This window comes from Dermacentor andersoni, chromosome 2 (genome assembly GCF_023375885.2).
Source record: "Dermacentor andersoni chromosome 2, qqDerAnde1_hic_scaffold, whole genome shotgun sequence".
Taxonomy (NCBI): domain Eukaryota; kingdom Metazoa; phylum Arthropoda; class Arachnida; order Ixodida; family Ixodidae; genus Dermacentor; species Dermacentor andersoni.
The window spans coordinates 191,265,492-191,285,098 of NC_092815.1; positions in this window are offsets into that span (position 1 = coordinate 191,265,492).

A 19,607-nucleotide genomic window follows, 5' to 3' on the forward strand; every position below is an offset into this window, starting at 1 on the left:
GAGCCGATGCCGGGTGTTTGGACCTTTAAGGCCCCCCGGTGGAGGCAACACACCTCTTTGGCCTCTGCTTCACGCAGACGGCACACCCGGACTGACCCACCCGGGGGAAATCGGCAGTCGCCTTTTCCTGTCCTTCTCTCCATCTTCGTCTTTCTCTCTCACCTTTTTTATCTTTTCTGTCTTCTCTTCACTTCTTATTACTTCCTTATTTCCTGGCGGCAAGGGTTAACCTGGTGTAGTTTATCCAACCTTGGGTCTATTATATTAGGTTATAGCGGCTATGTACAGCTGGCGTCTGCGTTTCCTTCGGGTCTTGTAGCGTCCCCTTGTTGGGCTCGATGGTGGGTGGCTGGCATGGCTGCCGAAATCAAATAAACATGTATGGATTTATCATCCTTCCCCCGTCTGTCTGATCGGCCTCTTAACAAAAGAGGACGCACCGAAGAAAAGTTGCTATTTTCATGTCAACCTAAGCCGACGTTCGCACGATTTCACGTTATTCATAGTGAAAATCCTGAAAAGACAGTCAGAATGATATCGCCGTTCACGGTTGCGAAATGTCTCACTGACTCAGTTGGCCCAGGCTACAAAGTCACAAAAATGGCCAGCGGTGACCTCCTGCTTGAGGTCCGTGACAAACAACAGCATGACAAGCTCCCAAATCTGGTCTCCTTCGGTAATGTAAACGTAACAGTGACTCCACATCGATCCATGAATACAAGCAAAGGAGTAATTTCTGACGACGACCTGTTGTATCTGAGCGAGGAAGAACTTCTAGAAGGTTGGAAGGAACAGAACGTCACCACAGTAAAGAGAATTATAATCAAACGGGAAAACAAAGAAATTCCAACTAAACATCTGATCGTTACCTTTGCGTCCAGTGTGCTGCCAGAAACATTAGAAACAGGGTATACTAAAGTTCGAGTCCGACCATACATCCCGAACCCTCGGAGATGTTTCAAGTGCCAGAGGTATGGCCACGGCTCACAAAGTTGCCGGGGTCGACAAACCTGCGCAAAGTGCGGTGTCCAGGATCACCTTTCAGATAATTGTAATGGCGCACTCCACTGTCCCAACTGTGGCGGCGGACATGCAGCTTTATCTAGGGCTTGCCCTACATGGCAGAAAGAAAAAGAAATAATTACCCTCAAAGTAAAAGAGAACATTTCCTTCCAGGAAGCGCGAAAGCGCATTTCCTTTCTTCATACCGCAGGGTATGCTGCTGCGGCGCGTAAGGGGGCAACGCCGCAACAGACTCCGGCTTCGGCCCGGACCACAAAGAATGTGGCCGTGGCAGAGCCACCAGCCCCCCAGGCGACAGCAGCCGGCTCTGCTGCGCCATCTCTGAAGGAGGGTCCATCGACCTCTGGGTTGGTGGCCTCCAAGGCCCTGCTTTTCGAGGCAAGGCCTAATGTGAAAACACCCCCCGCTTGTGTGAGCGGAAGTCCAGCGGCTCCCAAGAGTCGATGGACACAACCCCGAGCCAGAAGGCGCATCCAGCGCCTCGGGAGCGGCGCGAGTCTCGCGACCGCTCCAAAAAAGACAAAACCCGTACCATAATCACGGGGCCTGAAACGGCTCCGTGAGTCATTTCTCAAACTTGACTCCTCTTGACACACAGCACATAAAGACAAACAATATGGATACACAAATATTACACTGGAACGTGAGAGGTCTGATCCACAACCTCGATGATGTCAAAGAACTCTTACACAAATACAATCCAAAGGTGCTGTGTGTTCAGGAGACACATCTTAAATCTACACAAACAAACTTTCTTAGGCAATACGCTATTTTCCGGAAGGACCGAGATGATGCTGTTGCATCGTCCGGCGGGGTAGCAATAATAGTAGGCAGAGGCGTTGCCTGTCGGCAACTGCAACTCCGAACTCCTCTTGAGGCAGTTGCTATCCAAGCAGTGCTATTCAATAAACTTGTTACTATCGCGTCCGTATACATCCCCCCAAGATATCAACTCTCTAGCACAACATTTCAAACCTTTATTGATGAACTGCATCGCCCTTACATAGTCGTCGGTGATCTAAACGCGCATAGCCCACTGTGGGGCGACTCTCGCTGTGATGCGAGAGGACGGCTTGTAGAAAACATTCTATTCTCTTCAAGTTCCTGCTTGCTGAACAAGAAAAAGCCAACATTTTACAGCTCTACACACAAAACATTTTCTTCGATAGATCTAAGCATAGCGTCTAGTACAATTGTGCCATATCTGGAGTGGGATATCATTAATAACCCTTATGGAAGTGATCACTTCCCCGTCGTTCTAAACCTTAAAAAACAAAGTGAGTGTCATGCACATCTTCCTCGATGGAAAGTTGACTCAGCCGACTGGACAAAGTTTCGCGAACTAACACAGCTGCCATGGAATGATATCTCTGATCTTAGCTTAGACGACGCAGTAGCATACATAACCGCGTTCATTATTGAGGCTGCATCAGTATGCATTCCCCAAACAAATGGGTCGCCCTCGAAGCGACGTATTCCATGGTGGAATGAGGAGTGTAGGGAAGCCAGGAGAAAGCAAAACAAGGCTTGGAACCTCCTTCGTAACTCCCCAACCACAGAGAATCTGATTAATTTCAAGGCGATCAAGTCGCAAGGTAGAAGAACGCGCCGCCGCGCTAAACGCGAAAGTTGGAAAAACTACATAAGCAGCATCAATTCATACACAGACGAACCAAAAGCCTGGAACAGGGCGAATAAAATAAAAGGCCGCGAAACTCATCCCTTACCTTTATTAAATACACAAGGAGACACTCTTGAGGATCAGGCAGATTGTCTAGGATCACATTTTGAGCACATTTCCAGTACATCTCATTACACAGATACATTTCTAAAATACCAGCGACTAGCAGAACAGATGAATTTGGGTCGGAACAGCTCATCCAATAAAGTATACAATCGTCCATTTGAAATGGCTGAGTTCCAGGCCTCACTGAACTGTTGCAACAAGTCCGCCCCAGGAAGTGACAGAATAGTGTATGAGATGATCAGACACCTACACCCTGAAGCCCAAGAAACACTACTGTCACTCTTCAATTCTATGTTCTCCGCAGGCTACATTCCGTTTGCCTGGAAAGAAGCAATCGTAATCCCCATTCTCAAAGAGGGCAAGGACCCTTCCTCACCCGACAGTTATAGGCCTATAGCTCTGACAAGTTGTCTATGCAAACTGTTTGAGAAAATGATTAATCGTCGCCTCATCCATTTTCTGGAAAGCAACAAGATGCTTGATCCCTTACAGTGCGGTTTTAGGGAAGGTAGATCCACAACAGATCACCTTGTTCGCATCGAGACATCGAGTGCGGCTCTTGCGCTGTCCGGTGCGCTCCTGTCGGCCCTTGAAAATCCGAGTGAGGGAGTGTGATTTTCGTGCCGGACCGTACCCACATCCGCAGCAGGTCTCCAAGGTGAACAGCCTCTAGTCGATAGACCAATGTAGAAAAGGGAAGTCGGCAAAACGGATCCGTAACCTTGGGAAAAGGATTGGCTCTGAGGGCTGAGCCGGTCGGGCTGGGGTCCAGAAGCAGGAACGGCACTGCACCGGGACTGGGCGAGGCTCGCCGCCGTAAAAAGCGGTGCGGCCGAGCCCGGACCAGCGTCGGGACCTTCCTGTGGAAAGCCACAGCTGTGCATTTTCCGCGGGCTTCGCGCCTGAGGTTCTTGCGTCGGCCGGCAGAAAACAGCCAACTCAGAACTGGCACGGACCGGGGGAATCCGACTGTCTAATTAAAACAAAGCATTGCGAGGGCCGTTGACGGTGCTGACGCAATGTGATTTCTGCCCAGTGCTCTGAATGTCAACGTGAAGAAATTCAAGAAAGCGGGGGTAAACGGCGGGAGTAACTATGACTCTGACCTCCACCTGCTCGTGGTGCTCCCTGCCACCCTGCTCATGCTACTGGATGCAGAGGCGAGGTTTTCTCGCACCAGACATGTTCAGCGGTGCAACGGAGGCGGCAAAAAGTGGGCCTGCGGGGCTGCCTACCCCCTGGCCCGAAATGGGTTGGCTCGAAACATGCAAAGAAAAATACGAAAGAAAGCGGCCGCCAAGCGGTAGCCGCACCAATCCCGGAGGTTGAGGGAGCGACGCATAGGCGTGTGTTGCTCTCGGGGCAGAGAGGTCCTGTTCTTGCAGACCCGGTTCAATTGGCATCCGACTCAAACATTTGTGCAACTTGTAAACGAGCATGCCAAACCAAAAGGGGGCTGCTGCAACACTGTAGACTCTCCAAACATTCAGCCCTTAATGACAATACCAACACGGACTCAGTCACGGACTCTAACACGGACTCAGAATCAATATTCTCCCAAAAACGCCAGCTGGATGGGAGGACAGATGAAACTCATGAAACACACGGAGTTCCACACTCGAGTGAAAATTCAAACTCAAACACAGGTTTTGCAGTTCAACCTGCTCAAGGACTAGATCCTCGAGAACTGGTCGATAAAGAACAAAGTATGGAGGCGGACAAGGCCGCCAGTTTGGCCGAAAGGATGCATACAAAGCGAACCATTAGCATGCACGCCAACCATGATTTCCAAGAAGCATCTCAATATAGTGCTCATATAGCACAAGGATCAGAAGGCACCAGACCCTTGGGGGCTAGACCGAAAGTTACACACTCTGACTATTCGGAAGGTAAGGGCGACACTCAGATCGCGATCTCCGTTCAGGCTGAGGAGTTGGCAGACCAGACTGTCATCTCGGTAGCCTCACCTGACGGGGGGGGCCAGGGGATCACCAGTGTTGCCACGACGGCCAGTTCTGCTGATGACAGGTCTGGCAGCCCACGAGCTGGGACAGCACCCGCCCCGGCTGACGTGGTAGCCGGGTCTATAGCGGTCGGTTCTGTTGATGACAAGACTGGCAGCCCACGAGCTGGGCCAACACCCGCCCCGGCTGACGTGGTAGCGGGTGAATCACTAGGTGACTATAGTGAAGATGGGCATACCTGCCCCGAGTGTTCGCGGCAGTTCTCGACGAAAACGGGCCTGGGCCTGCATAGACGACGAAAGCACTTTGACGCATTTAACGCGTAAATAGACACAAATAGAACCAAAGCACGGTGGTCAAAAGAGGAAGACTTCCTCATGGCCCATCTTGAGGCACAATTAACAAAACAGAAGGTTCGCAACATGAATGAAACACTACACCAACATTTCAAAGATCGCACATTCGATGCGATAAAATCCCATAGAAGAAAACCGGAGTATAGAACACTGGTTAGAGAGCTGTTAGAACGGGTAGATACGATTGTTGGGGGCCTCAACCCAAATGAAGACCACCCATCTGTTATAGAACATCCTAATAATAGCACTGGTTCACAAACGGTTCATCCATTGGAACATAACTTAGACTGGTACTCTGAAACTCTCGAAGAGCTGAGATCTCTTACGCAGAGACAACCACCGCGTTCTTTTCAAGCATCCCGGCTGTGGGAAATCACTAAACGGTTTATAGAAGGTTTGAATATACACACAGACATAAATAACTACATACGCGACACATTCTTCGACAATAGACCGAATAGACAACAAACACATAGAAAAACCCTGGATCCAGGTTTCCGTAGCCACAGGAAACAGAGACGCCACATTTACGCTCAAACACAACATAGGTTTAAAAAGCAACAAAGCCGATGTGCCCGGGAAACCTTAGATGGAATACCAGAACAAAAAGTAGAAAATATAGATCTGTTTCTTGACAGCTGGCAAAACACGATGGAGAGACCAACTCCCACCGATGTCGAGTCAGATGTCCCTCAACATAGTGCCATTGAAATTAATCCACTTGGTAAAATAACCGCACAAGACATAAAGGCTGCCATGCCTCCTCTAAATACCGCTTCTGGTCCCGATGGCCTATCCGCTAAACGACTACGACAAGTACCATCTACGGTACTGCGTGTATTACTGAATCTGCTGATGTGCCTTAAGCGGCTTCCCGTATGCCTACAAGGGGCACGGACAATTTTCCTGCCAAAGAAAGCCGAGGCCTGCCTACCGGGCGACTTCCGGCCAATAACCATCTCACCAATTCTACTTAGGTTGTTACACAAAATATACGCAAACCGTATAGTCCGCACGGTAAAATTCGACTACCGTCAGCGTGCTTTCATCCCGGTCGACGGCTGTGCCGAAAACATCCTCCTACTTTCAACTGCAATAGACGAGGCCCTGCGAAGACAGCGGCCTCTATACATGGCCTCGATAGACGTCGCCAAGGCCTTTGATTCCGTTTCATTCAATGCCATCATACATGGCCTAGAACTAAAGGGTTTCTGTGCTGAATTCATCAGCTACATTAAAGACTTTTACACAACGGCGACGACTGTTCTCTCGAATGAAAACCATAGCCGATTGGTTCATCCCTCAAGTGGTGTTCGCCAAGGCGACCCACTCTCACCACTTCTCTTCAATATGGTCATCGACGAGTGGCTGCAGACGCCCACTTGTGGAACCGCATTGCAAAGTGATGAGCTATCATTGGACTGTATGGCATTCGCCGATGACCTCATCATCATGACCTCCACACCCAAAGGCCTCCAATTACGCCTGGATATGCTACAGAACTTCCTCTCAAGTAAAGGACTGACCATAAACGTAAAGAAAAGATTTTCCCTGAGCCTACAGCCGTGTGCCCAGGATAAGAAAACGAAAATCCTAACTAATCAAACATTCCACATTGGATCCGAAAACATAGCTACATCTACCACGACCTCAACATGGAAATACCTTGGAGTATCTTTTGAAGCCACCGGTCGGAGCTCCCTGCCAGTGCATAAGGAAGTCCTGGACATGCTACAACGCATCTCAAAAGCTGCCCTAAAGCCTCAACAAAGATTAGTTATTCTAAGACAATATCTACTTCCACGACTGTATCACCGGCTGGTGTTAGGTCCGGTGACCGCTAAACTCCTGTTAAAAATAGACTCCTCCGTTCGGGCGGCTACACGACGATGGCTAGCCCTGCCACATGATGCCCCTCTTGGTTTATTCTACACAGCAATCTCTCACGGCGGACTGGGAATCCCATGTCTTGGAACGCTAATACCCAGCTTAAGACTTCGACGTTACTCGGCTTTAGCAGACTCCTCTTCGGTAGCATGTAGGGCTGCCTCCACCATGAGGCTTATAAGATCATCCATAGTACAAGCCACACAACTCTGCGTATACAAGAACACCAACATAACAACATCAAAACACAACAAGAAATTTTGGTACTCAAGTTTCTATAATAATGCAGATGGGCATGCCTTGAGGGGTGTGGCCGACGCTCCTGGTTCTTGTGACTGGATCCGTGAAGGAACCACCTTCTTAAAGGGTAAAGAATTCATTGACTTGCTAAAGGTCAGATCTAACTCACTGGCAAACCTCACTCGTACAAAGAGGGGCCGGGAGGTCGACAAACAATGCCGTGCCGGATGCAATTCAACCGAGAGCCTGGGCCACATTCTTCAGGGTTGCCACAGAACACACCACACACGCATAGCTAGGCATGACAATATAGTAAAATACACAGGCGAGAGGTTGGGGGAAGTCGGCTGGACCGTAAAAGTCGAGCCCCGATACAGAACTGACCAAGGCGTTAGAATCCCAGATCTGGTTCTCAAAAGGGAGAGCCAGACGGTTGTACTCGACGCTCAGGTTGTAGGTACCAGGATCCCCCTCTCAGACGCTCACAATACTAAATGCAGAAAATATAACGATCCATCTCTGCTCAAACAGATATCCACGGTGACGGGGCAGCCCCCTATAGTTTCCTCAATAACATTAAACTTCAGGGGGGTATGGGCAAAAGAAAGCTTCAGAACTTTAATAGAATTAGGCCTTAACAGAAATGATATTAACATATTAACCATCCGGTGTTTGCAGGGGGGACTACGTTGCTTCCGCACGCACCACCGTATGACGACCATCGTATGATGGGTGAAGTTAGCGTTCGAGCGTCGCCACCTTTCCTCCTTACAAGCTGTTAACAGCATCGGGTAATACTGCCCCTAATCAGTATTCAGTTCTTGTGGTGGTGCCTGTCGGCTGGATTGTGCCCCGTTGCCAGTCACTGGATCCCTGTATCAGGGCTGGCCTAACGTCCAAGCCGACAAGCCACCACAAGATTGAAAAAAAAAATATAGCCAAATGCCTCGTCATCTAATTAGTGACGCGCACGAATGGATTAACGAGATTCCCACTGTCCCTATCTACTATCTAGCGAAACCACAGCCAAGGGAACGGGCTTGGCAAAATCAGCGGGGAAAGAAGACCCTGTTGAGCTTGACTCTAGTGTGACTCACCCTTCCTCCCCGACTCGCGGGTAGGTAGCTTGCGGGCGAGCAGGACATTCCCCTCGCTCAGGTAAATATGTACAAAACAGCGCCACCAGGGGAGACCCTCTCTCTCTCTGACGCCGGACCCCTAACCTGCCGGACTGGAGTACCTGCCGCAACCCGCGAGTGACCTCGTTTGCCTGACTATCCCAGGCAACGAGGCCAGCCTATTTATTGCTATTACAGAGAGGACGTCCCTCTGCCAGTGTTCTTTATTGCTGGTAGCAATAAACGTTATTACAGTTGACGCCGTTGGTTGCCTTATTCGTTCGAACCCGACGTAGCCGCGATTCCCGCGCTACGGGTTTGGAGTTCCACAAAGCGACTGCGTGGGGCTAGATCCGGAGCTCGCCTTCAGCCCTAGCCGCACGTAGAGTGGAACCCCCACACTGTGAACATGCCCGGAAAAAGCTAAATGACAGTCAGTTCCATTGAGACCTGGCCAGTGAAACTGAAATGCCCCCATTGAAGAGGCGTTGACGGCCACCAGCAGCCTGAATCAACTCTGACAGTGAAGAGGAGGAGGAAGAAACTGCCACAAGCCAGCTAGGACTGCCAGCCATTCCAAATAATTTTCCACCTGGTATGGTAAAATGTATTTTCTATGACTTTTCAAGATGCAGCTGTGATTTGCATTGCATTCAGGACGTAGCTTTAGCCTTGCAAGCACTCAGTTGGTGCATGAGGCTAATTTTTTCTCAACCCTCGGATGTTACAATGCACCACCTCCTTTCTTTCATCTGCATTGAATATTTGCATACCAGTCATGAACTGCTCGCTCGAAGAGAAAAGCAGGCTGCTAGCTGCATTCGTAGCTAGCCTGTTCTTAACAATGCTTATGTGCCATTATCAATAAGACTATTAAATTTACGAAGCCCACTTCCAAACAGTAAAATTTAAATGGCGGCCGAGTGGGCGTGTTAGTAATAATCCATAACGAAGGTGGCAGCGCACGGTTGAAACGCACAAGAAGGACGAGATGGGACGAAGCGCCTCGTCCGTCTCGTCCTTCCCCTGTGTTTCAGCAGTGCACTGCCAAATTCACATTAAAATAGATGCAATGCTTGGAACGCTTTCTGATAATTTCACATTGAATGTCTAGTCCGCATATGTTTTTAACAAGTGCAAACAAGGTGAACAAGACACCGAAACTTTGCTAGTTGCCCCTCTGGCATTTATTCACTGGCCAGAAATGCTTATCATGGAGTATAGCGTGAATAGAATCGTGACATTCATGCAATTGTAGCAGATTGCTACAAAGGAAATTCATCCCGCAACACTGAACTGCGGAATTGTAACATTGAAGTTCAGTACTGTGGGGATGCGCGACTCTCGCGTGTCCCCTGATATGTTTTTCCCGCATAGCTCCCATTCCCTGCAATCCGGCTTCGCCGCGTGGACTGCGTGATGGCCGCGGCAGTCGGTCTGGTTGAGGCGCAGTACGAGAGATGCGAAGAGACGAGAACTAGGAGTCGGATTCCTGATTAATAAGAACATAGCTGGTAACATACAGGAATTCTATAGCATTAACGAGAGGGTGGCAGGTCTTGTTGTGAAACTTAATAAGAGGTACAAAATGAAGGTTGTACAGGTCTACGCCCCTACATCCAGTCATGATGACCAGGCAGTCGAAAGCTTCTATGAAGACGTGGAATCGGCGATGGGTAAAGTCAAAACAAAATACAGCCTTCAATTCAGTCTTCAATACAGACTTCAATGCCAAGGTAGGCAAGAAACAGGCTGGAGACAAGGCAGTGGGGGAATATGGCACAGGCACTAGCAATAGCAGGGGAGAGTTATTAGTAGAGTTTGCGGAACAGGATAATATGCGGATAATGAATACCTTCTTCCGCAAGCGAGATAGCCGAATATGGACGTGGAGGAGCCCGAACGGCGAGACTAGAAATGAAATAGACTTCATACTCTGCGCTAACCCTGGCATCATACAAGATGTGGACGTGCTCAGCAAGGTGCGCTACAGTGACCATAGGATGGATGGATAGCCTAGACCTGAGGAGGGAACGGAAGCAACTGGTACATAAGAAGTCCATCAATGAGTTAGCGGTAAGAGGGAAAATAGAGGAATTCCAGATCAAGCTGCAGATCACGTATTCGGTTTTCACTCAGGAAGAGGACCTTAGTGTTGAAGCAATGAACGACAATCTTGTGGGCATCATTAAGGAGTGTGCAATAGAAGTCGGTGGTAACTCCGTTAGACAGGATACCAGTAAGCTATCGCAGGAGACGAAAGATCTGATCAAGAAACGCCAATGTATGAAAGCCTCTAATCCTACAGCTAGAATAGAACTGGCAGAACTTTCGAAGTTAATCAACAAGCGTAAGACAGCTGACATAAGGAAGTATAATATGGATAGGATTGAACAAGCTCTCAGGAACGGAGGAAGCCTAACAGCAGTGAAGAAGAAACTAGGAATTGGCAAGAATCAGATGTATGCGTTAAGAGACAAAGCCGGCAATATCGTTACTAATATGGATGAGATAGTTCAAGTGGCTGAAGAGTTTTATAGAGATTTATACAGTACCAGTAACACCCACGACGATAAGGTGAGAGAGAATAGGCTAGAGGAACTTGAAATCCCACAAGTAACACCGGAAGAGGTAAAGAAAGCCTTGGGAACTATGCAAATTGGGAAGGCAGCTGGGGAGGATCAGGTAACAGCAGATTTGTTGAAGGATGGTGGGCAGATTGTTCTAGATAAACTGGCCACCCTGTATACGCAATGCCTCATGACTTTGAGCGTACCGGAATCTTGGAAAAACACTAACATAATCCTAATCCATAAGAAAGGGGACGCCAAAGACTTGAAAAATTATAGACCGATCAGTTTACTGTCCGTTGCCTACAAAGTATTTACTAAGGTAATTGCAAATAGAATCAGCAACACCTTAGACTTCCGTCAACCAAAGGACCAGGCAGGATTTCGTAAAGGCTACTCAACAATAGACCATATTCACACTATCAACCAGGTGATAGAAAAATCTGCGGAATATAACAAACCTTTATATATAGCTTTCGTTGATTACGAGAAAGCGTTTGATTCAGTCGAAACCTCAGCAGTCATGGAGGCATTGCGGATCAAGGTGTAGACGAGCCGTATGTAAAAATACTGAAAGATATATATAGCGGCTCCACAGCCACCGTAGTCCTCCATAAAGAAAGCAACAAAATCCCAATAAAGAAAGGCGTCAGGCAGGGAGATACCATCTCTCCGATGCTATTCACAGCGTGTTTACAGGAGGTATTCAGAGACCTGGATTGGGAAGAATTGGGGATAAGAGTTAATGGAGAATACCTTAGCAACTCGCGATTCGCTGATGATATTGCCTTGCTTAGTAATTCAGGGGACCAACTGCAATGCATGCTCACTGACCTGGAGAGGCAAAGCTGAAGGGTGGGTCTAAAAATTAATCTGCAGAAAACTAAAGTAATGTTCAACAGTCTCGGAAGAGAACAGCAGTTTACGATAGGTAGTGAGGCACTGGAAGTGGTAAGGGAATACATCTACTTAGGACACGTAGTGACTGCGGATCCGGATCATGAGACTGAAATAATCAGAAGAATAAGAATGGGCTGGGGTGCGTTTGGCAGGCATTCTCAGATCATGAACAGCAGGTTGCCATTATCCCTCAAGAGAAAAGTATGTATAACAGCTGTGTTACCAGTACACACGTACGGGGCAGAAATCTGGAGGCTTACGAAAAGGGTTCTACTTGAGTTGAGGACGACGCAACGAGCTATCGAAAGAAGAATAATAGGTGTAACGTTAAGGGATAAGAAAAGAACAGATTGGGTGAGGGAACAAACTCTAGTTAATGATATCTTAGTTGAAATCAACATAAAGAAATGGGCATGGGCAGGACATGTAATGAGGAGGGAAGATAACCGATGCTCATTAAGGGTTACGGATTGGATTCCAAGGGAAGGAAAGCGTAGCAGAGGGTGGCAGAAAGTTAGGTGGGCGGATGAGATTAAGAAGTTTGCAGGGACAACAGGGCCACAACTAGTACATGACCGAGGTAGTTGGAGAAGTATGGGAGAGGCCTTTGCCCTGCAGTGGGCATAACCAGGCTGATGATGATGATGATGACGAGAGATGGCGCGAGTGTTGCGCTGCTAACGCCGCCTGCGGTGGGGTTACTTGGGAGCGAAAAGGAGAAAGCTCGCTCTCTTGGGCGGCGGGCCGGCGAACGCGGCGGACGTCCCGCGCGTGCGCCGATCCATGCTTCTGCGAGACCGTCTGGCGTGGCCGCCTTCGAGCGCGCCACCTTTCGCGTGACCGTACGCGCGAACGACCAGGCGTTGGGATCCAGCATGGGGCGAACATATTCGCTCGTTATCCGATCGCGGTGAGTCGGACTTCTAGATTTGTCGCGCGCCCATCGGCATGTTTTGTGGGTAGCAACTCGGCTAGCAGGCATTTATCTATGAAAGGTGCAATAAATGCCCTTGTGATTGTTTGCTCTACTGTGTTGGCGTTCCTTTGTCTTAAGAGTACGGGAGGAGAAACCCCACAGTACATATACTGGAGCTTTTGTAACTGTTTTATATGGGCATATTGGAGCAGCAGGGATGCAGCCGGCCATAAACCCGTTCCTTTTCTTGTTGCAGTTCGCTGCACTTGCATCGGTATGGACTAGCTGCCCGACGGTGACTAGCCGACTTGCTGTGACGCTTTCGGTTTTGCACTGCGCTATTGCATCGCCGGACCAACTTCACGGGACCGGAACGGCGTCATCCATATCTGATGCATTGTCAGACACCCAATGTCCTGCTTTGGCGTCTAATGCTCGATGCGCGATACAGGAAATGCTCATCTACGCACGAGTTCTGCTTCTTCATATTGATGCTTCACTATCGTCAGTGCCATCACACCTACCCGACTATTTAAAACGCCAGCTGCTAGCTGAACCTTCCAGTGGGCATGTTGGAGCAGCAGGGATGCAGCCGGACATAAACCTGTTCCTTTTCTTGGTGCAGGTTGATGAATCTCGTTATTGTAAAAAATCGAAGAATGTGTTTCTGCTGCTCCTACCATGCCCCAGTGTTTTTTACACCATCACTTCTGATTGTTTCGATGTTGTCAAACTGCTAATATTGTGCGGGGACATAGAAGAAAACCCTGGACCCCTGAATTTACCACCGGAGTTAGCAGTTGTTGTTAAAACTATGGTTGCATATGTTGACTCGCGTCATGGTGAACTAAGGATAATGCTTGACGTCAAAAAAAGTCAAATCGCCTTAGAACAAATTGTGTCTGACATGAGCGCTCGACTTGCCATCGTAGAGGACCGCGCAAGCAATTTAGATGAGCGTCAAACTAATGACCTGCAGCAAGTAGTTGCGGACACAGTTAGCAAAGAAGGTGCCGAAATTCGAAACAGGCTAGACGATTTTGAAGACAGCGCTCGTAGGGAGAACCTAAGTTTTTACGGTCTTGCTGACTCGTCAAGTGAATCCTGGGCTCAGTCGGAAGAAAAAGTTACAGCTCTCATATGGAGTAGCTTAGGTATGCAGTTATAATCTGACAGTATATCTCGAGCCCATAGATTAAGAGCATACGTAGCTGTTAAATGTCGACCAATATTTGTAAAATTTGCAAGCCTTAAAATAAAAGATGCTATATTTTCTAATAAGGGCAAACTTAAAGGATCAGGTGCAATCATTTCTGCAGACTTCTGCCAGGCAACCCGTAATTGCCGAAAGAAACTTACCGAGTGTGGCCGGGCAACACGACAGCCCTTTTCCTTGCGACACAATAGGATGTTCATCAACAAAAAATGCTTCATGTACTCCTTGCGAACCAATCCTGTGTACGAAATTCCCCAGATTGCAGATAGTTATCCGCTTCCGTAAATAGCTTCTACGTCACGGCAAGATAACCGCAAAAAGAGATGCACAAGTCTTCTAAGAGAGGCGTGCCTACCGTGAACAACATATCTTTTGTCTTTACAAACATTAGAAGTGTCATTCACAAACGAGACGTTTGTCTTCTATCATTGATCATTGTGCTGCAGATGTGGTTGTACTGACAGAAACTTGGCTTTCAAGTAAAATCGCTGACAATGAAAATTTACACTGTCACAATTATTATAAATTCTTTAGATTTGATCGAAGCGGGAGAAAAGGCGGTGGTGTGCTTATTGAAGTACCAACGCGTCATTTCTGTAAAGTTATTCCAGTCATATCTCCACTAGAAATTGTCTGCACATGCGTTCGTTTCGGACGTCGCGAAGTAATTATTTGTACCTGTTAACGTGCACCTCAATCTTGTTCGACGTTCTGTGATTATTTAAATGACGCTTTGAATAACATTCTTGTACGATACACAAATTCTCCCCTTCTAGTTTTAGGTGATTTTAATTTCCCAGTTATCTTGTGAGATAGCAGCCATGGCTTTGTTTGTAGGCATACTAGTGAAAGCTGTGATTTTCGTAATATCTCTCATGATTTCAATTTAGCCCAATTAGCAAAAACATACGCGAGTTACTACTACCTCATCAAACGTACTAGATTTAGTCCTTACTTCAATCCCAGATGTGCTTTCAGCATTTACATATTTGCCTGGGCTAAGCGACCATTGTATCCTTCACAATCTTTGCAACTTTCCTTTCGAGCGAGCGCCACAAGACAGCAAAATCATAAGAGATTATGCTACAGCGAATAGCGCCGCTATTGACATCGAAATTCAATCTTTTTGCGAATTGTTCTTGCGCTTCTGCACGTATAATAGTGTAGAAGAGAACTGGGCAATTTATAAAACAAGAATGCTTTCCCTTTTCCTTCCCCTAAGAATGCTTTCCCTTTGCGTAAATTGCATTCCAATTTTCGCTCTCCTTGGTTCTCTCCACTACTCAGCCGTCTGCGAAACATGAAAAATAGAATTTACAGAAAAGCAGTATTAAGTGATAACGCTGAGCGCTGGGCAGCTTATAAATTAGCGTCTTTGATTACAAGCGTGAACTTGAAGCGGCCAAGCGCAATTTCTTTTCAAGCACTGTTGCTTCACTGCTTCGAAATAAACCGCGTAAATTTTAGGAAGTGGTTAGCGGTAAACCGAAACAAAATATCCAACTATCTGATGAAACGGGGAACGTCATAACATCTGATATGTGCTGTGTAGCTCTGCATAACGTATTTAAACGTTCGTTTTCTGACGATCAGTCTTTTTCATCACCCGTATTTAATAGCCCCTTATTTCCCACGATGTATCCCATAATCGTAAAACTCAGTATGTCAAAATACTGAAAGATATCTATAGTGGCTCCACAGCCACCATGGTCCTCCATAAAGATAGCAACGAAGTCCCAATAAAGAAAGGCGTCAGGCAGGGAGATACGATCGCTCCAATGCTATTCACAGCGTGTTTACAGGAGGTATTCAGAAACCTGCATTGGGAAGAATTGGGGATAAGAGTTAATGGAGAATACCTTAGTAACTCGCGATTCGCTGATGATATTGCCTTGCTTAGTAATTCAGGGGACCAACTGCAATGCATGCTCACTGACCTGGAGAGGCAAAGCTGAAGGGTGGGTCTAAAAATTAATCTGCAGAAAACTAAAGTAATGTTCAACAGTCTCGGAAGAGAACAGCAGTTTACGATAGGTAGTGAGGCACTGGAAGTGGTAAGGGAATACATCTACTTAGGACACGTAGTGACTGCGGATCCGGATCATGAGACTGAAATAATCAGAAGAATAAGAATGGGCTGGGGTGCGTTTGGCAGGCATTCTCAGATCATGAACAGCAGGTTGCCATTATCCCTCAAGAGAAAAGTATGTATAACAGCTGTGTTACCAGTACACACGTACGCGGCAGAAATCTGGAGGCTTACGAAACGGGTTCTACTTGAGTTGAGGACGACGCAACGAGCTATCGAAAGAAGAATAATAGGTGTAACGTTAAGGGATAAGAAAAGAACAGATTGGGTGAGGGAACAAACTCTAGTTAATGATATCTTAGTTGAAATCAACATAAAGAAATGGGCATGGGCAGGACATGTAATGAGGAGGGAAGATAACCGATGCTCATTAAGGGTTACGGATTGGATTCCAAGGGAAGGAAAGCGTAGCAAGGAGCGGCAGAAAGTTGGGTGGGCGGATGAGATTAAGAAGTTTGCAGGGACGACATGGCCACAATTAGTACATGACCGGGGTAGTTTGAGAAGTATGGGAGAGGGCTTTGCCCTGCAGTGGGCGTAACCAGGATGATGATGATGATGATCCCATAATCATTGACTGGGTTGGAATAACAAAACTCATAATCTAAAGGTATCTGCACCCGGCCCTGATGAAATAACTGCTCAATTTTTGAAATGCACTGTAAGCCATTTATCTATTATTTTATCTAAACTTTTAAGCAGTGGAAGGCGGCGAAGGTGGTGCCTATTCCAAAACAAGGTAACCCTTCATGCGCTATCAACTACAGAGCCATCTCGTTAACGAGCATTCCAGGGAAACTTCTGGAACACAATTTTCTCTAATCTCGTGCTTTTCTCTGAATCTAAAAACTTTTGAGTAAATATCAGCATGGTTTCCGAAAATATTTTTCATGTGAGACACAACTAGTCATGTTTACTAATGACCTGTTCTATCTCTAGACCGAGGTTCTTCCATTGATTGTATCTTTTCAGACTTTGAAAAAGGTTTTGACAGAGTATGTCATCGTCTCCTTCTCAAATTAGGCAGACTTAACATTGATCCTTATTTACTTAAGTGGATTGAATGCTTCCTCAACAAACGAACTCAGTTCGTTTGTTGACAAACGAACAATTCCGTTTCCCCAACAACAATTCCATTTCCCCAACCTGTTTCGTAACTTCCGGTGTGTCACAAGGTTCAGTCCTTGGGCCTGTCTCATTTCTTATTTACATTAACGATCTGCCGGAGAAATCGACGTCTAACATCCGTCTTTATGCTGATGACTGTTATTTATCCTGAAATAATTAACCCAGATGATTCCTTTTCACTTCAATCTGACCTTAACACCATTTCTTCGTGGTGTAACCAGTGGTTCATGAAATTAAATGTCAACAAATGTAAAATGATCAAATCTTTTCGCGGTAGTGCTGTTTCTACATCCTGTTGGAATCGCACCGCTGGCACGAGTTGTTGGAGTCTCGGTGCTGACGCCCGTTATTGCGAATGGGTCGCAAGCCCCAAGGGTAGCGTTGGCCTGGCGGCCTGGGGCACTGGAAGCATCCGAAGGTCCCGGCAAAGCATGAGAAGACTGGTAACAGAACAACTTGTTTATTCTAACATAGCAAAAGAGCGGCCGGTCAGGTCGACCGAAGTGGAGAGACGGGAGAGCACGTAACTCAACAGTACAAATCGGAGCCTCTCTCCTGGCGTCCGGGGGCAGCTGCTCTTATACTCTCGGCGTCGCGGTCCAAAAGGGAAGGTCACGGGATGAAGGTCACGGGATGAAGGTCACGGGACGGCGGAGCATGAGCCCACGACGGCGCGCACGGTCGAGCCGAGAGACCTGCTGAACCGAGTGCAGTGACGCATCGCCAACCCGCCCACACGACGGCGCGAACGGTTGAGCCGAGAGACCTCCAGGCTCCTCATTCGGGGAACTCCGCTCCCCGGCTGCCGCGCTTTGACAAGCGTGGGCACACACACACACACGCACACACGAAGACACGTGGCACTGAAACACGCCTGGACACGCTTGGCGGGTAGGCGTTGCGGCGGCGTTGAACGGGCCAAAATGTCCGCCGCTTTGAACAAAGCCCCGGCGTCCGTTGCATCCGCGCCGGCATTACCGCGCGTTGTAGGCGAAACCTAACAGACCGCCCCGCCGGGGGAAGGAGATCCCGATGGTCAGGGGACTGCATCCGCTGTCCGGAGGGATGTCGCTCGATGATGCTCATAACCGAAGTCGGGCGTCCTTTGGCGTTTCTTGAGCGCAGCGCACAGAGAAGGCCTCGTTCTCACGTTCAGGTGCACACAGGACACTGCAAAGTGACTTCGGGAGAGTTGACATTTTTGTTCTCGTTTCCGGCAAGCGTTAGAACTACGCCGAAAGTCAACCGCTCAGTCAGCAAGCACGGCACAACCCTCACTAAGCCCTGCCAGGCTCTTTCCCCTTTTATATTGCTGCCTAGTTCCTTACAGTAGTTGAGCAGCACTCAGAACGCGTCCACAAATCGGAAAATTGCACTAGAAAGCACATCATCACTTTGAAACACTACACAAAAGCAATAGGTTAAAAATCCTGCCTCAGGAAGAAAAACATCAGTAACAAGCAATTTTGAGGCTGATTCCCACGTTAGGGGCTTCGACTTAAGCCATCGGCGTTACCGTTGAGACTCCCCTTTTTGTAACGCACCTCAAAGGAATATTGTTGCAAAGCGAGGCTCCAGCGCAGGAGGCGGCCATTTTTGGGAGAGATGGTCTGCAGCCATTGGAGAGGGCAGTGATCCGTTTCAATGATAAACCTCGAGCCGGCTAGGTAACATGACAATTTCTGAACGGCCCACACGATACACGCACACTCTTTCTCGGTGGCGCTATACGCCTGCTCACGACTGGTCAGCTTACGACTAGCATACAGGACGGGGTGTTCTACTTCTCCATTTTCCCGTTGGCACAGTACAACGCCCATGCCTCGCTCACTTGCATCACACTGAACAACGAACCCTTTTGTGTAGTCGGGCGATCGTAGCACAGGCTGGCTTGTTAGGGCGCTCTTTAGGGCGCTAAAAGCTCTTTCCTTTGCCTCATCCCAGACGACTGTTTGCGGCTCTGTCTTTCTTAGAGCATCCGTCAAGGGAGCCGCGATATCAGAGTACCTGGGGATGTACCTCTGATAGTAGCCGGCGACACCTAAGAACGACCGAATATCGGTCTTCGTGCGCGGTTGCGGGAAGTCTCGCACAGCGGCCACCTTTATTTCAGAGGGGCGGCGACGACCCCGACCAATCACGTGTCCGAGGTAGACAACCTCGGCCTGTGCTAACTGGCACTTGGGAGCCTTGACTGTCAAGCCCGCATCGCGCAGGCGGGTTAGCACTGTCCGCAAGTGCGCCATATGCTCAGGCCAGGATGCGGAGAATATCGCTACGTCGTCTAGATACGGTAAAGCGAATTCTTGCTGTCCCCGCAACACTTTATCCATGAGGCTTGAAAAGCAGTATGGCGCGTTCTTCAAACCAAAACTCAAAACTTTAGGACGGAATGTCCCCATTAGTGAAATGAACGCCGCATACCTACTAGCCTCTTCTGTAAGTGGAACCTG